The sequence below is a fragment of the Thalassophryne amazonica genome, chromosome 19, assembly GCF_902500255.1.
Source record: "Thalassophryne amazonica chromosome 19, fThaAma1.1, whole genome shotgun sequence".
In the NCBI taxonomy this organism is placed as follows: Eukaryota; Metazoa; Chordata; class Actinopteri; order Batrachoidiformes; family Batrachoididae; genus Thalassophryne; species Thalassophryne amazonica.
In genome coordinates, this window is record NC_047121.1 from 39,392,773 (window position 1) to 39,407,612 (window position 14,840).

Below are 14,840 nucleotides of genomic sequence, written 5' to 3' on the forward strand. Positions count from 1 at the left end.
ACAAGCACAAGTAAGTAAAACTAACATTGCTACTGGCTCTACAATGGATAGGTGACTTTCAAAACAGGACAGACTTAAGTGTGGAAGTGCTTTGTTACAAAAGATCTGATGTACGACAAACCATGATAATAATTTGGATGTGCAAGAAGACTGCAACAACAAAAAGGGGTAATATCTACCTTCCAGCGCCTGGTGAGAGAAATTGCTCAGGACTTCAAGACCGACCTCCAATCGAACTAAAGTGGAACAATACTTGGTGAAGTTTGGGACAACTTTACCACTGAATGGACTCTCCAGGCCACGCTTATGGAATAAACCGCGGAGTGCAACCAGGTGTCCGGCCTGTGGGTCGCTAATGTTAGCTAGCTGAGCTAGTTTATGTTTGTTTGGGTCACGGTACTAACTAGCTCGGTGCTACTAAGGATTGCATTATAACCAGCCCGAAGCTTCTTTTGATACGGGTCCACCAAGTGTCATGCCGGCCCTGTTCCAGGCTTCTGTCCTTATTTTCTCTCTTTATTTGGTTCAGCTCCTTCTGCCCCAGCCTTGTTTTATTAATTGTTACTTTCATCATGTGTTTATTCTGTGTTCTATTTTTGCTTTGTTACTTTCTTTCTTTGTTACTTTCATACTTTGGTCATGTTTCAGTTCCGTTCTGGTTTTGTTCAATCAGTCTGGGCTTTTAATGGTTTATCATTTAGTTATCAGCTGCCTATTTTTGCTGTTCTTATTTCAGTTATATGTAGTATGCCTGATTTGTTGTTGCATTATATCCTGCCCTTGATTTCCGTTTTAGTTCTGTTTGTGTCATTTGTTTCCACTCCGCACCTCCCATCATGTTTTCGTTCCTCGTCTCACGCCCAGTTATTTATGTTCACTTCACACCCTGCACTTGTCATTATGTTTTATCCTCACTTTGATTCTGTGTTCCCATTTCACTCCCACTCTTGCACCAGCTCACGTGTCTTTGTGTATTACATCACTTAAGTTTGTGCACTCCCCTTCTCACAATCTTGTCTGTGCATTATCTTTGTTCACTAGCCACGCCCCCTTCTAGATTGTTCCTCACGTGCACCTCCTTGACACCACCTGTCCGTCATTTCACACTAATTAGTTCACTTGTATTTAAACCCCACAGTCCTTCACTTTCCCGCCAGATTGCTGTCTTCGTACACTTTCCTTCGCCCATTCACAGTCCTGATTTTTGTTTTGCCGTGTTCTGGACTTTGCTCTGTATTCTTCAACCATGCTTCTTGCTTCATCCCAGATGTCGGTGTTTGCTTGTGCCTCTGAACCCTGCTCGTTTATGACTACATCTCAGCCTGACCCTGTTTGTACCTCTGCCGCGCTGACTGATTACTTGTGTACCAAACTCAAGCCTGGATTAAATACCATGATTTCCTCCACACCTAAGCCTAGTCTGCGAGTCTGTATTGCGGCCGCCGACTTGGATGTATTTTTGCTCTGCAGATTTTTACAATTTTCGCCAATTTGTTTGTAAAGACTAACTATCAGAGCATTGAGTACAGTATTAGAGGATTCGCCCTGGATTAGTTAGCTAGTTATTTATCTAATAGGTATCAGTGTGTCCATTTTGGAGGGACAAATTCAGAATTATTGTATATGTGGGGTGCCCCAAGGGGTCAGTCCTTGGGCCATTGCTGTTTTTGTTGCATGTTAATGATATAAGGTTGGTGTCAAAGTCTGTGTGTTGTATTTTGTTTGCTGACATGACTGTGTTTGGTAGTGGTGGCAATTTGGGACAACTTTTGGAAAAGATGGAGAGGGAATTACTAAATTTTACATATTGGTTTGATTCTAATTGTCACTTCGTTTTGGTAAGACAAAGTGTATTATATTTGGAAATAAGCCGAGGAATATGAATAGAAATTTATCATTGAACAATGTTGAAATTGAAAAAGTATCTGAAACTAAATTTCTTGGTATTTTTTTATTGATGATAAATTAATTTGGAAAACTCATAAATTATGTTAAAACTAAAATTTCAAAAGTTATTTCAATTTTGTATAAAGCACAATATTTTCTCTCCCAACATTTGTTGCTCATGTTGTATCATTCATTACTTGTCCCATATATGACCTATTGTATTGAGGTTTGGGGAAACACAAAACAAATCCGGTTTTCCTTTTACAAAAGAAAGCTAGAAGAGTTACAAGTAAAAAAAAAAACAAAACAAAAAACATATTGCGAACCAAGAAACCAATTGTTTGCTTGTCTGTGCATTTTGAAATTTCAAGATTTGATGGATTATTTATGATACAGACCATGTACAAAGTTAATAAACGTTTGCCTCTACACGTTCAGTAGTTGTTTAAAATGAGGGAGTGCAGTTATCATTTGCGAGGAACACTGATATTTGACAGATATTTAACAGACTAAAAAGGGGAACAGACCTGAACAAACACCAAAAAATAACCCATCACAGATGGCTGCATGACAGAAATGCCCCCATTGTGTCCCTTTGGAAACCAAGTATCCGATACAGTGGCCCCTCGTTTATCGCGGGAGTTATGTTCTAAAAATAACCCATGATAAGTGAAATCCGCGAAGTGGTCAGCGCTATTTTTTGCAATTATTATAGATGTTTTAAGGCTGTAAAACCCCTCACTACCAGTGTTGCCACAGTTACTTTGAAAAAGTAACTTAGTTACTTTACTGATTACTCAATTGTAAAAGTATCTTAGTTACTTTACTGATTACTCAATTGTAAAAGTAACTAAGTTAGATTACTAGTTACTTTTTTAGTTACTTTTTTCCCCAGCTGCCGACAACATACCCTCTGCCCCCCTCAACAGACAATGGGATACCTGTTTGGCCAAAACTCACTTTATAGTCACCCTTTCTTGACTTCAATGAAAATAAATACTTGTTTTATAAAAAGTAAAATAAAGACGTCTTTCTTGACCTCATATTTAACTGTTGACAGCACTGTAACAGTAAAACTTGCAATTTCGAGCCTACATTGTTTATAAAGGTAACTATTAAATTCTAACATTTTTCTAACATTTAAATTCTCTCTAAACATTTTACTTGTCGAAATTATTATTATTTTAAGCAATATTAGTTGTAGTAAAAAACGGCTTCAAAATTGCACCTTTAATCTAGGGGTGTTGTGGGGGGGCACATCCTTGCCCCACGCCCCCATTCCATCTAGATCCGCCCCTGCTTTGGCGTTTGAGCACAAAGAATGGATAACATTTATTTATGCAGAAAACAGGACCAGATTTACAGGTAAGAAAGTTTTATTGCGTTTTCACATCATGTGGTCCTCAGAAAGAGTGTTTAGGTGCATTTGAGTGGAAAATAGTGTTAGTTGTTGACTCGCCGCTGCTGCATTCACCGAGCCCGCAGAAAGCGCATCAGAGGCAGTGAGAGCAATCGCGGTGATGCCGACTGGTGCTGCGACTGGCCCGCCTGATAAAGACGCAGAACACAATGCGCTGTTAAAAAAAAAGCATGCAAAATTGCACAAAAAAAAAAATCTGCGAAACTGCGAGGCCGTGAAAGGTGAGTCATGTTATAGTGAGGGACCACTGTATAGCAATAAACAGCAACTGTAGCACTTGACTAACTGCAGAGATGGTGCGCCGAAGAAACCAGTTTATTTTTTGTTTGATAAAATTCACTCATAAATGAGCTATAAAACAAATAGCATTACAATATGGTGTTGTTACAAATTTTGACAGTTTTATAATAAAAATAATTCATGCCTTGACTATAGAATTTATTGCATGTTTTCAAGAATAAATTGTTTACAATATCTACATATAAGTCTTTTATATGAATCATACAAAAATTTATACAACATTGATGAGTTCCGTAAAAATCCAGGATATTATCGCTGTTCTTCTTGCACACAAAAATGTCCACAGCTCCATGCCACCAACCTGAAACAGTGCTTACAAGAACAAATGTTATCATTCATTATTCCCCAGTGGATACAACCAAGAATATGTTGCTTCAAGTATTTAAGAAAGTTTAACCAGTGCCGTATTATGTGCCTTACAAGTCTCTGTTGTAGTGTCACAGGATCCAACTACTGCGATCAACTGCGTATCTCAAGTTACTAATTTAAATAACAAAAACATATTGTATGATTTCTGCAAGTGGGTTTCACTGATTTACATGGTTTTCCAAACTTTTTGGAATAAAAAAATTATAGCATGGGTAATTTTAACAGAATTAGTGCACTCAATACTTTTGCAAATTGTATAAAGCAAAATAATTGTAAGTAGTTCATGATAAAAAAATTTTCACCTCAAACATGAACATACATACAGTACATGTCTTTTCATCTGAAATCATTTCTAAAATTTATTCTGGAAGTTTGAAAGTGACAAAAAATAAAAAATAAATAAATAAGCAAAAAGATGCCCTTAAAACCCAGATGTGGCATCTCAGGATTCGCATGAAATCAATGGAAGAACCTGAGTCGCAATCTGAAGCTGTGAATAATTGTGTTACAATGCCTTTTATCTCGAGATGGAGTGAGTACAGAGCCAAAGCGTTAGCAAAATCATCACTGCCTGTCACACCAAAGAGGAAGGCCAGGGTCATTCGGAGTCTGATAGAATCGCCCAACAACAGAAAAGATCTTGAAAGCAAAGGACTGATCTTATCAAAAACTGCACAGAGAAAACTTGACATGTCAAAAGTGATAATTGAGTCAATAAGCAATGCTCTAAAAACAATTAAACCCAAAGGAGGATCCAATGTGCACATGAAAACAGTGCATGAAACACTGTCTCAGACAAATGTTGAAAGTTTGGCAAGGAAATATCGGATCACGAAGCAGCTGCGAGCGCTACAGAAGATGAGAGCAGAATGGTGGGTGCCAAAGAAGAGGAACTTGGGCAAAGACAGGATGCCTGACATCACTGTTCATATGGTAGAAGACTGGTACATGTCTTCTGGTGTCGCACAAGAGGTGCCATGCAAGAAAGAAGTTCAAACAAGCAAAAATACAAAGGGAGTTAGTCAGTACTTACCGAGATATCTTTTGGTATGTATATCATAGTGTCCGCAGGCGCTCTTCTATATCGATGAGGTGGACTTGCAAAATCCATTTCTGTTGTCAATGATTTGGCTTTTTCATTTTGACTCAGTGTACAGAGTTGATACTGAGTTATAGAACTATGAAAACAATTGTATACATCATTCACTGTTAAAGAGACAGAGTATTAATTAAGGCAAACTGTCCTTAGATAAATTTATGCCGAGTCAAGCATCAACATTTTGTTCATAAGTTGAATTGGTGACGTTATTTTGACAAACTTGCAAGTGTTTTTGTGTGTGTGTGTGTGTGTGTGTGTGTGTGTGTGTTACCCGAAATGTCGGCGCATATTAATCACGGTTTGCTATTTTTACCGGGAAACACTTTTTGGGATTTAACGAGGACATCATTTCATGTGCCACAGACACTGGGATATAGAAATTGGATTTTAATGCCCTGTCGTCCCAGCATCGTCCCAGCGTCGTCCCAGCATATTGGAAACACTCCCTTGTTGTCTGAGCAACTGAACCAGCAAAACACCAGTAATTTGACCTTTAATGAATCAGAACTTACCTACGGCCGCGTCAGCTGCAGCACATTCCCAGTCTTCATCCCGGCTTATGTGGCTCTTGGCCAGAAGGTGTTGCGTTTCAATGCATACTTTAAGGAGGAGGTATTTTACTTCAGTAATGCAGAGTACCATATACGGCCTGTAAACATTTACTACTACCTAGAGCAGGGGTCGGCAACCTATGGCACGCGGTGGCATAATCACTGGCACGCACAACACTGGCCCAGCATCAGCAAAAAAAAAAAAAAAAAATCTGAGTGACAGCACAATCTTCCAACTGCATTCGCTCCACAGCGATCTGCACCCAGGTTCCGCCAAAGTTACCTGATAGCGTTACAAGTGCAGAGATGACCGAGCCTCCGGCTAAAAAAAAAGTAAAGCTAGGGCATTCTAGCCCTCCTGGACGTAAGAATATGGTTTTGTTTTCGTCAAAGATCGTGCTGTATGTACCTTGCGCTGTGACGTTGTGTGCCGAACTTCCAGCATTAAGCGGCATTTCAAGATGAAACATCAGAAGACTTATAAAGACCCTGCCGATAGAGCCAAAACCATCAAACGTGTGTCCTCCACCTTCCGCTACTTCCGACACTTGAGGGAGTTGTCCTCACAATGCAACATCAGCACCGCTGAAATAGCGTGAGCTGGAGGCGGAGTTCACGACCCGCTTTGTGGATTTTAAACTGTACGGTCCGATGTTCTCCTTCTTGATCAAGCCTGACAGCTTTGATGGACATGACCTGGACGCAGCTCTGATCGACTCGATGGATGTACAGGACGTGGAGATGCAGCTGATAGAGCTGAAGAGCTCATCACTGTGGGTGACAAAGCTTGCAGAGCTCCGAAAGCAGTTGGAATCCACCCCTGTGCAACAGCACGGAGCCTGCATCCTCGCATGCTGGACGTCTGCAACAGAGAAGTTCAGCTGTCTCAAGAACATTGCATTGGCCCTCTTGTCGGTGTTCGGCTCAACATACCTGTGTGAGCAGGTATTTTCGCACATGAAAAGTGTGCTCAGCCCCATCCGCAGCCGTTTGACGACGGACCATTCTGAGGCATGTTTTACAATTTAAAGTGACAAACTACGAACCCCAGATAAAAAAGCTCAGCCAAGAAAAGCAAGGACAGGGATCACACTGACTGGTAGGCACGATATATTAATTGAGACATAGCCTATGATTCATTTTAGTCTCAGCCCACACTGATTAGTTAAATATGTTGCTGTTTGCTTATATAAAATGTGTGGCCATTTCGTTTGTGATGCATTTTTATTCGTCATTGGCCTTTGTTAAAATGATTTATGAGAGGTTTATTTAATTGATTCATAAGATGTTAATAATAAGAATTTTATATATATAAAAAAGATTAATACAGTAAGATTATATGTATAATGGCGCGCGCACACACATGATTTATGAGAGCTTTCTTTAATTGTTGATTCATAAGATGTTTATAAGATGTGTTCATAAGAAGAAGAATTTTATAAGAAGATTAATACAGTAAGATTCTATGTATAATGACACACACACACGGGTGCATGTCATTTTTACCATTATTGTTGACAGTGGCATATTCATTGACTAGAAAATTTGAAATTGGCACTCAATGTCTCAAAGGTTGCTGACCCCTGACCTAGAGGATGACAGCATGTCTATTTATGAGCCTGTGGTACAGAATTCTGGGCTGTCACAGGCACTGCGGCTCAAACGTCAGTGCTTACCGAAGAACGACCGTGGTGTGCATTATCACTGGAAAGACCTCAACCTTGGTGTTGACTTGGAGATGTTTGGAGTGAAGTACCGCATCACACACTGTGATGCATTCACAAAGGAATTCCTGGAAAGTGAGGGCATGGTTGTGAATGACCCTGAGCCGGTGCCATTGGATCAGTACACCACACATCGCAAAGTAAATCAGGCTCCCCGCAAAACACACACTGCCCTCAACCAGAAGCACCAGTTTCTCACACTGGAAGGCAAGGTACTGCGTTTCTTCGCTTTGTTGGAGGATAAAGACTCTTTGCATGAGGACAGCAGACCTGTGACCATCCATTATTATTTGGTGGACAACACGGTGGAAATCAGAGAGGACCACACACCCAATAGTGGGTTGGACCCCTTCGCTATCCTGATGCGTAGGCAGAGGGTGCTGAAAAAAGACAAACCAAACTTTGAGAACTTCCCTGCCTGTGTGCTGGAGGTGTCGTCGAAAGAAGTGGATGAATATTATTCCCCAGCAGACTTTAAGCTCGGTGAAACGATCACGCTCATGGCCCGCCGCTACCTGCTGCAGGATTGTGACAGATTCAGCAAACAGTATTTCCAAACGCACCACCCGGACATGGAGCAGAAACCCATGGAGTTACCAAAGGATGTGCCTCCACCCAAACAGATGGAGATTCCTCCCTACAATGGTTTTGGTTCTCTCGAAGACTCTTTCCAGAACTGCATTTCTCTGATTCCTCAACCCCCCAAGAAGAACATGGTCAAATTTCTGGAAAACGATCATAAATTGTTGCGCTACAGTGCCCGGCTGGACTCCCAGATTCCTGAAGATGAAGGCTGCGTTTTTGTGCTGTCCTACTTCCTGGCAGATGACATGATCAGTATTTTTGAAAAACCAAAATGGATCTCCGGTATAATTGCTGGGAAGTTCCCGGAAAAGTCACGTGTCCCTAAACCCAACTCGACTTTGGAAAATCCTGAATTCTACTCACTCCCGCAGACTTTGCAATTGGAGCCACTGTTTAAGTATTTAGGCACCGATTTGTGTTGACTGATGCTGACCTGTATGTGCTGAAACAGCTGGAGTCCATCTCGAGTCAGATCCCTGCACACACTCTGTATTCTGTGCGGCAGAAGGTTTGCGGCGGAACAACAAACGACCAGCCTGTTGATCCAAGCGGTGGTAATATCGAAGCCATCGCACCATCCTAATGTCAAGAAAGGCCGATATTACAGCGCTGTGAGAAATATGTCACGTTCGTTTAAAAAAACATGAACAGAAAATAAGTTACAAACACCCTAAGTATGAATATTAGTTATTGAAAATAAAAAGCTGTGCAGCATCAGCAGTTTCTGAAATACTGAGACCAGCCCATCTAGGGTCTAGAAAAGCTCATTAAAAGCCTGCTAACAAGCCTTTCATTGGATTCAGGTGTGTTGGAACAGGGAGACAACTAAAAGTGTCAGGAAGGTAGATCTCGAGGACCGAACTTGGGCACCCTGTCCTACGGGGAAACTTATGGAAACTTTGTTCCTGTAGAGCCTCGCAAAAGTAAAAAAATGCCATAATTTCTTGCCATGAGTCATTAATTACCCACCCAGTCAACGTTCTAACACACAAAAATGGCTCTTTGGATGAACTCAATTTAAGGTGGTGTAACACAGTGGTAAACATGCCACTGTCCCAGCTTTTTTGAAACGTGTGCAGGCATCCATTTCAAAATGAGCAAATATTTGCACACAGACAATAAAGTTTATCAGTTTGAACATTAAATATCTTGTATTTGTGGTGTATTCAATTGAATATAGATTTAAGAGGATTTGCAAATCATTGTATTCTGGTTTTATTTACATTTTACACAATGTCCCAACTTCATTGGAATTGAGGTTGTATTTACACGTGATTTCTTAGTTTTTATTTTTAATAAATTTGCAACAATCTCAAACTTCTTTCACATTGTAATTATGGGGTATTGTGTGTAGAATTTTGACTGGGAAAAGATGAATGTCATCCATTTTGGAATAAGGCTGTAACATAAAATGTGGAAAAAGTGAAGCGCTGTGAATACTTTCCGGATGCACTGTAAATGGTTGAAAGGGTTTTTTTTTTTTTTTCTGGGATTCATCCCATCAATTACCACCCTTGTGTTCCTTGCGTGTTCATGAATCGTGAGAGACACAAAAAACTCAGAATTCAATTTGCAATTATACAGACCTTAAAGGGTTTATTGAAGAATACAGCAGAACAGATCAGTGGATTGTCATCATTCACCAAGCGCAGGGTGGGTTCATTGCAACACACTTTATTACGCAACAACGATACCAACAGGTTGTGTGTTCAGTAAAGAACCTCAGATGCTGGAAACACACAGCCTTTATACAGTTCAGTTCAGTTGGGGTGTTATCGTCTTCTGATTGGTGAACTGAGGGAGACCAGGAGGTCATGAGAGGTCTTCGGGAAGTTGGTGGGGGAAAGGTCTTCGGGAAGTGGCATGGGGGGGATGTCTGGGGCAAACGGATTGCTGAGTCAGATGTCTGGCTGGACATCTGATCCTAAAACCAGTTTAAACCTGTTCAACAGTCCATATATGGAAGTGTCTTCAATTTTAGTGCGCCATTGTACAGACAGCGAGAAACCACAGTTCTAATATCAGCACAGACGAAAGTTTCAGTTCCTATGTCAGGAGAGTCAAATATTTCCACAGGGAGTCAGCAGAAAAAGGTCACTCACAGTTCATTCAACAGCAATAACACATTTGAACAATTAATAATAATGAAACATTATTCCAACTACATGATAAATCATCCAAAGCATTTCCAAAGGATTATGTGTAGTTTAACAAAGCATAAGATCTTTAAACATATTATAGCATAAGCATCATGTCGGCATCAAATAATGACTTTATTCAAAGTGGTCAATGCCAGGCTTACCTATAGGAAGTCAACAACACATGTCAGCAGTTACACATGGTCAGTGCAATTCATCATAAGCACATATTACAATCCTTAATCAAACCATATAATATTACACCATTTCAAAATCATCAATCAATTAAACACCCATCAAAACATAAGCATACACTTTTTCATTCATTTGGCATCACAATAAATCCCTTAAGCACATTATAGCAAAAATATCACACTGGAGCCTAAAAATCACCTTTATTCAATCCATACAGTACCTAGTTCGTTGGATCTGGCACTGTGCACATACTTCTAAACATTTGTTACTTTCCAAAATAATGAACACCAAGCATTCTATTCAATGTGATAACGTTTAGCATTGTTAGCATGCAAAGCTAATTATGAGCACAATAACATATATATTAGAGCTGAAACAAATAATCGAGTTAAGCGATTAAAATCGATTATTAAAATAGTTGTCAACTAATTTAGTCATCGATTAGTTGCTAAATAACTTTGTTTTACCGCAAATGTTTTGTTTCTTCCATATAATCAACTGAGCTTTGCTACGAATCTTGAACCAATGGAGTGCTTCGAGCTGCTGCTTCGTTGGTTTCATTTATTTCACTTTATCTTAATTTTTCTCCACTAAAACCCTAAAGAGCATATGTCTGTGAGGAATATTTACCTTTTTTATGTTAAACTGACCTGTTATGGTCTTCTGAAACAGTTGATAGATGTATTTTATGCTAACGCCGATGCTAACGCATAAGCATGTCTGTGGCGTTTTCAATGTTAAAGTTAGCATTAAGCTGCTGGCATTTCAGCATGTTTGTGCATTTGTTTTCTGTATAATAATTAATGGCTCAGCGTTTGTTGTCATAAGAGTCAACAAAAGTTTTTATTTTTATTTATATTTTAATAATAGCAACAATAATAATAGTAATAATAACTAATAATGCTACAATACAATTTCAGAGAAAGAGACATGAGTCACATGTATCATTGTGAAATGACCACATAGTTTACAATTTATACAGAGAATGTTGCACATATAATGAGTCAGGCTACAGTTTTTGATTTAGGTTTTATGGTTAAGTGGTTATGCTAATTGCTCATTTGCAGCAACAAAAATACCTCTTTTTTCACCATATATTTTATAACATTTATATGTTTCAATGTTGTTTTATGGCGACTCAGCACTTTGATAAAGCAATGTAATTTGAAATAATTATTTTTGTTCTTTATTATAAACTGTTTTATTCTTTATTATTTTATATTTCAACAGCCAAGGGACATTTGACGATTTGTTGATCTTCAAGTATTTTAAGTTTTCAAATAATGTTCTGTTGTTAAGTAAAGTGATGGAAGGAGAGAAAAATTGTTTCCCCTCGCACATTTTTAAAAAATTCCCCGCTAATCCGATTAATAGTGTCGAAACCCCATCAGATTCATTGATGATCCAAATAATCGTTTGTTGCAGTCCTAATATATATCTTCAACATCAGGCTGACAATTCTCCCCATTTACTGCAGCGAGAAGAAGATCAGAGTCTGCAACTCCCCATGGAAGGCACACCACTATGTCACATGTTTAATTTCATTTTCAGCTGGATACACTGCAACAGTAGTGATGAAGTGTCTTGTCCAAGGACAGAGACAGATTGCCTGAAGGACAATTCCACGGTGATGGACATTACAGTCAGAGGGATTTTGGGCCTTTCGAAGTACTCTCACATCTAAAGTTGTACCCCAAGGAACCTAATCTTTTGTGGGGTACTAGTTTAGGTCTGAGCTTGTTCGAGGGGAGGAGAAAATAGATCTAGTCATCTCTGTGTCTGGTACTTTACCCCAAATTAAGAGCATGATGGACGTTACATGAAAAAGACATGGGGACATGTGTGCTATTTTGAAATGTTTTTTAATACAAACGTTCAGGAGCTTTTGAAATATCTACAAATAGATTGTTGGACCTGTGGACGCCTTCAGAGGGGCAGAGAGAAAAATGACATTCCTGTGGATGAGAATCTACTTGCTTCTCTATTGGTCCTCTCGTTTCTATGGTGCTGCCTTATTAATCGCTCAGGCTGTGGTCATGTGTGATAGGTTAGAAGGATAGCACGCCTTTAAACACTATGCTCAGGACAGCGCCAATAAATAATGATAACTCATAAGGTGATGTCATATTAAAAATAGTTAAAAATAGGAAAGTTCTTAAAATGTTAAAAAGGGTTGTAATAAATATACATTTACATAAAAGCCTTCAGAACAATATAAATACAGTTAAGAGTTGGTTAAAAGTATGTAAAGTATGTTATTCTTTATTTTTTCTAAATGTTTTGTAATTCTATTCAAAGGAATTGTGACCGCATTCTCGGAAATCGTCTAGTAATCCTGGGGGATCCTTTATTTTTACAACTTGTAATGTCTTCCCACACCACTGGAGTGATTTCGCGGGGTTTCTCCTCATTGCAATAAACCTCTGCGTGGGAGAAACAACCCGAAATAACTCTCGTGATCATTTCTCTCATATTTTCAGAGGTACTGCAGCATATTACCCCATATCCTGGGTACAACATTTGGAGGCACCGCTGGGATTGCTGCTTAGATGTCCGATGTCCACAGCCTGTACGTCGTAGTCTGAGCCTGCTAAATCCCCCACATCACCCAGGCAGCCTACAGTGAGGAAGGTGTTGCGGTTAAGGAGAGCTGGCAGCTGTGCTCCAGTCCACGCATCCTGAGGCCGACCAGAGATCACCAGGAGCTGCACGGATCCCACAGCTTGGTCTCCCCTGTACCTGCAAAAGTTCCTCCTGTCTACTGCCAAAATGTCACTGCTGGAACAGCAACAAGAACAAATCGTGCATGGAGTGCACACTTTGCCTAAAGAACAGTTAGTGTCCATCTGTGAGTTTCTTGGTATAGCAGGGAAAATAAAGGCTGACACAAAAACACGCCTGTCCCTGCTGACGCACATCCAGATGCATATTGAAAGAGAAGAAATGAAAGAATTGGAGGATGAAGGGATGTCTGAACTATTGTCACTGAAGAATAAGATTGCTGAAATAATAAGTGTTGAAAATGACTTACCTGGAGAAAATGTAAATGAAAGAGGAGACTCAGGGCGAACAGACCAGCCAACTACTACTCCACGGGTAGCAGAGACAGTTAATACAGTGAGAAGCGCAGTGGCTAATATTCAGTCCCAAACAAGTAACCGCCCTGTGAGTAGTGTGCCCAGTCAACAGCAACCAGGCGCCTATTGGCACAAAGATTTCAAAATATCAGGCCAAATAGGAGAGCCAGGCCAGAAGGATAAACTGACATTTTCCAGTCTTGCCCATCAGATCGAAAATGGACTGAGCAGAGGTTACTCAGAGTTTGACATTGTAGATGCTGTCATCAGGGCTATCTTGCCAGGTCTACAACTACGCAGCTACCTGGAGGGGAAGGCCCAGCTCACTTTGCCCACTCTACGCCGCATTCTTCGCTCTCATTTCCAGGAGAAGAGTGCCACTGAACTCTACAAACAACTCGCTTCAGAGGTACAGAACCCCAAAGAGACTGCCCAGAATTTCCTGATGAGGGTCCTCGATTTAAAGCAGAAAGTCTTATTTGCATCACAGGAGTCAGAGTCAGGTCTTAAGTATGACCCAGCACTAGTGCAGCGTATGTGCTTGCACACCATACTAACAGGCCTTCAGAGTGACAGTGTCAGGATAGACATGCAGCCACTGCTCTTAGACAATGATACTCCCGATGAGCTCCTGCTAGAAAGATTAAACATAGCTTGTGCTAATGAAGCAGAGAGGAAGCACAAGAAAGGGTGTTTAGCCTCACAGTCAGCCACTAGTGTGAGCGCAGTTCAGTCAGTAGATGCCGGGCCTGTCAAAAATTTAGTAAAGGAAGTTAAAGCTAAAATCCCTCCTGAACTAGTCACAGAACTAGCAGATCTAAAGACAGACGTAGCCTCCCTGAAAGGTCTCAGTGCAGAGATAGCGCAAATTAAAGAGACACTACAACAGCCAGTGTCTAGTGCTCAGTTGTACGTTCAGCCGCCAGTTATGCAGTACGACCGGGACCCACAGCAGTTTCACTTCTATCAGGGCCCCCGCCAAAAACCACCACCCTCTCAGTATTCACCACAGCACTACCAAGGTCACCCAGCTCGTCCAGAAAGGAGGTGCCATGCCTGCCAGCAGTCCGTAACTAATGAGCGCTGCACCCACTGCTTCTTCTGTGGGAGTGAGGAACACTTCCAAGCTGGATGCAAAAACAGAGGCACAAAATCACCTCGAGAGAGACATTTAAACGGGCAACGGTTACCACTGAGGGACGAGTGTTAACCATCGCTGACAGCAACAGGTCCCAACAATGTGCCCACTGCAAACAAGAAGATCCAGACATGAACTTGAGACGGTGTTCAGCGTGTAAAAAGACATTCTATTGTTCTAAAGCATGTCAGAAGCAAAACTGGATTGAACATAAGAGACAATACAACAAGTTAAAGATAAACAATGAAAATGAGATGGTCCACATCCCACTGCCACCAGTCCAGGTGAACACCCCTCACAAGGTCACATCTCTGGTGGGCAGACAGTGTTTGGTCGAGTGTCTCCTGGATGGCCACA

At 40.5% G+C, this 14,840-nt stretch overlaps 1 pseudogene; it reads left to right on the forward strand.

Moving 5' to 3' along the window:
• Positions 1-5,351: 5,351 nt before the first annotated feature.
• Positions 5,352-8,572, forward strand: LOC117532348 (annotated as a pseudogene).
• Positions 8,573-14,840: the final 6,268 nt, after the last annotated feature.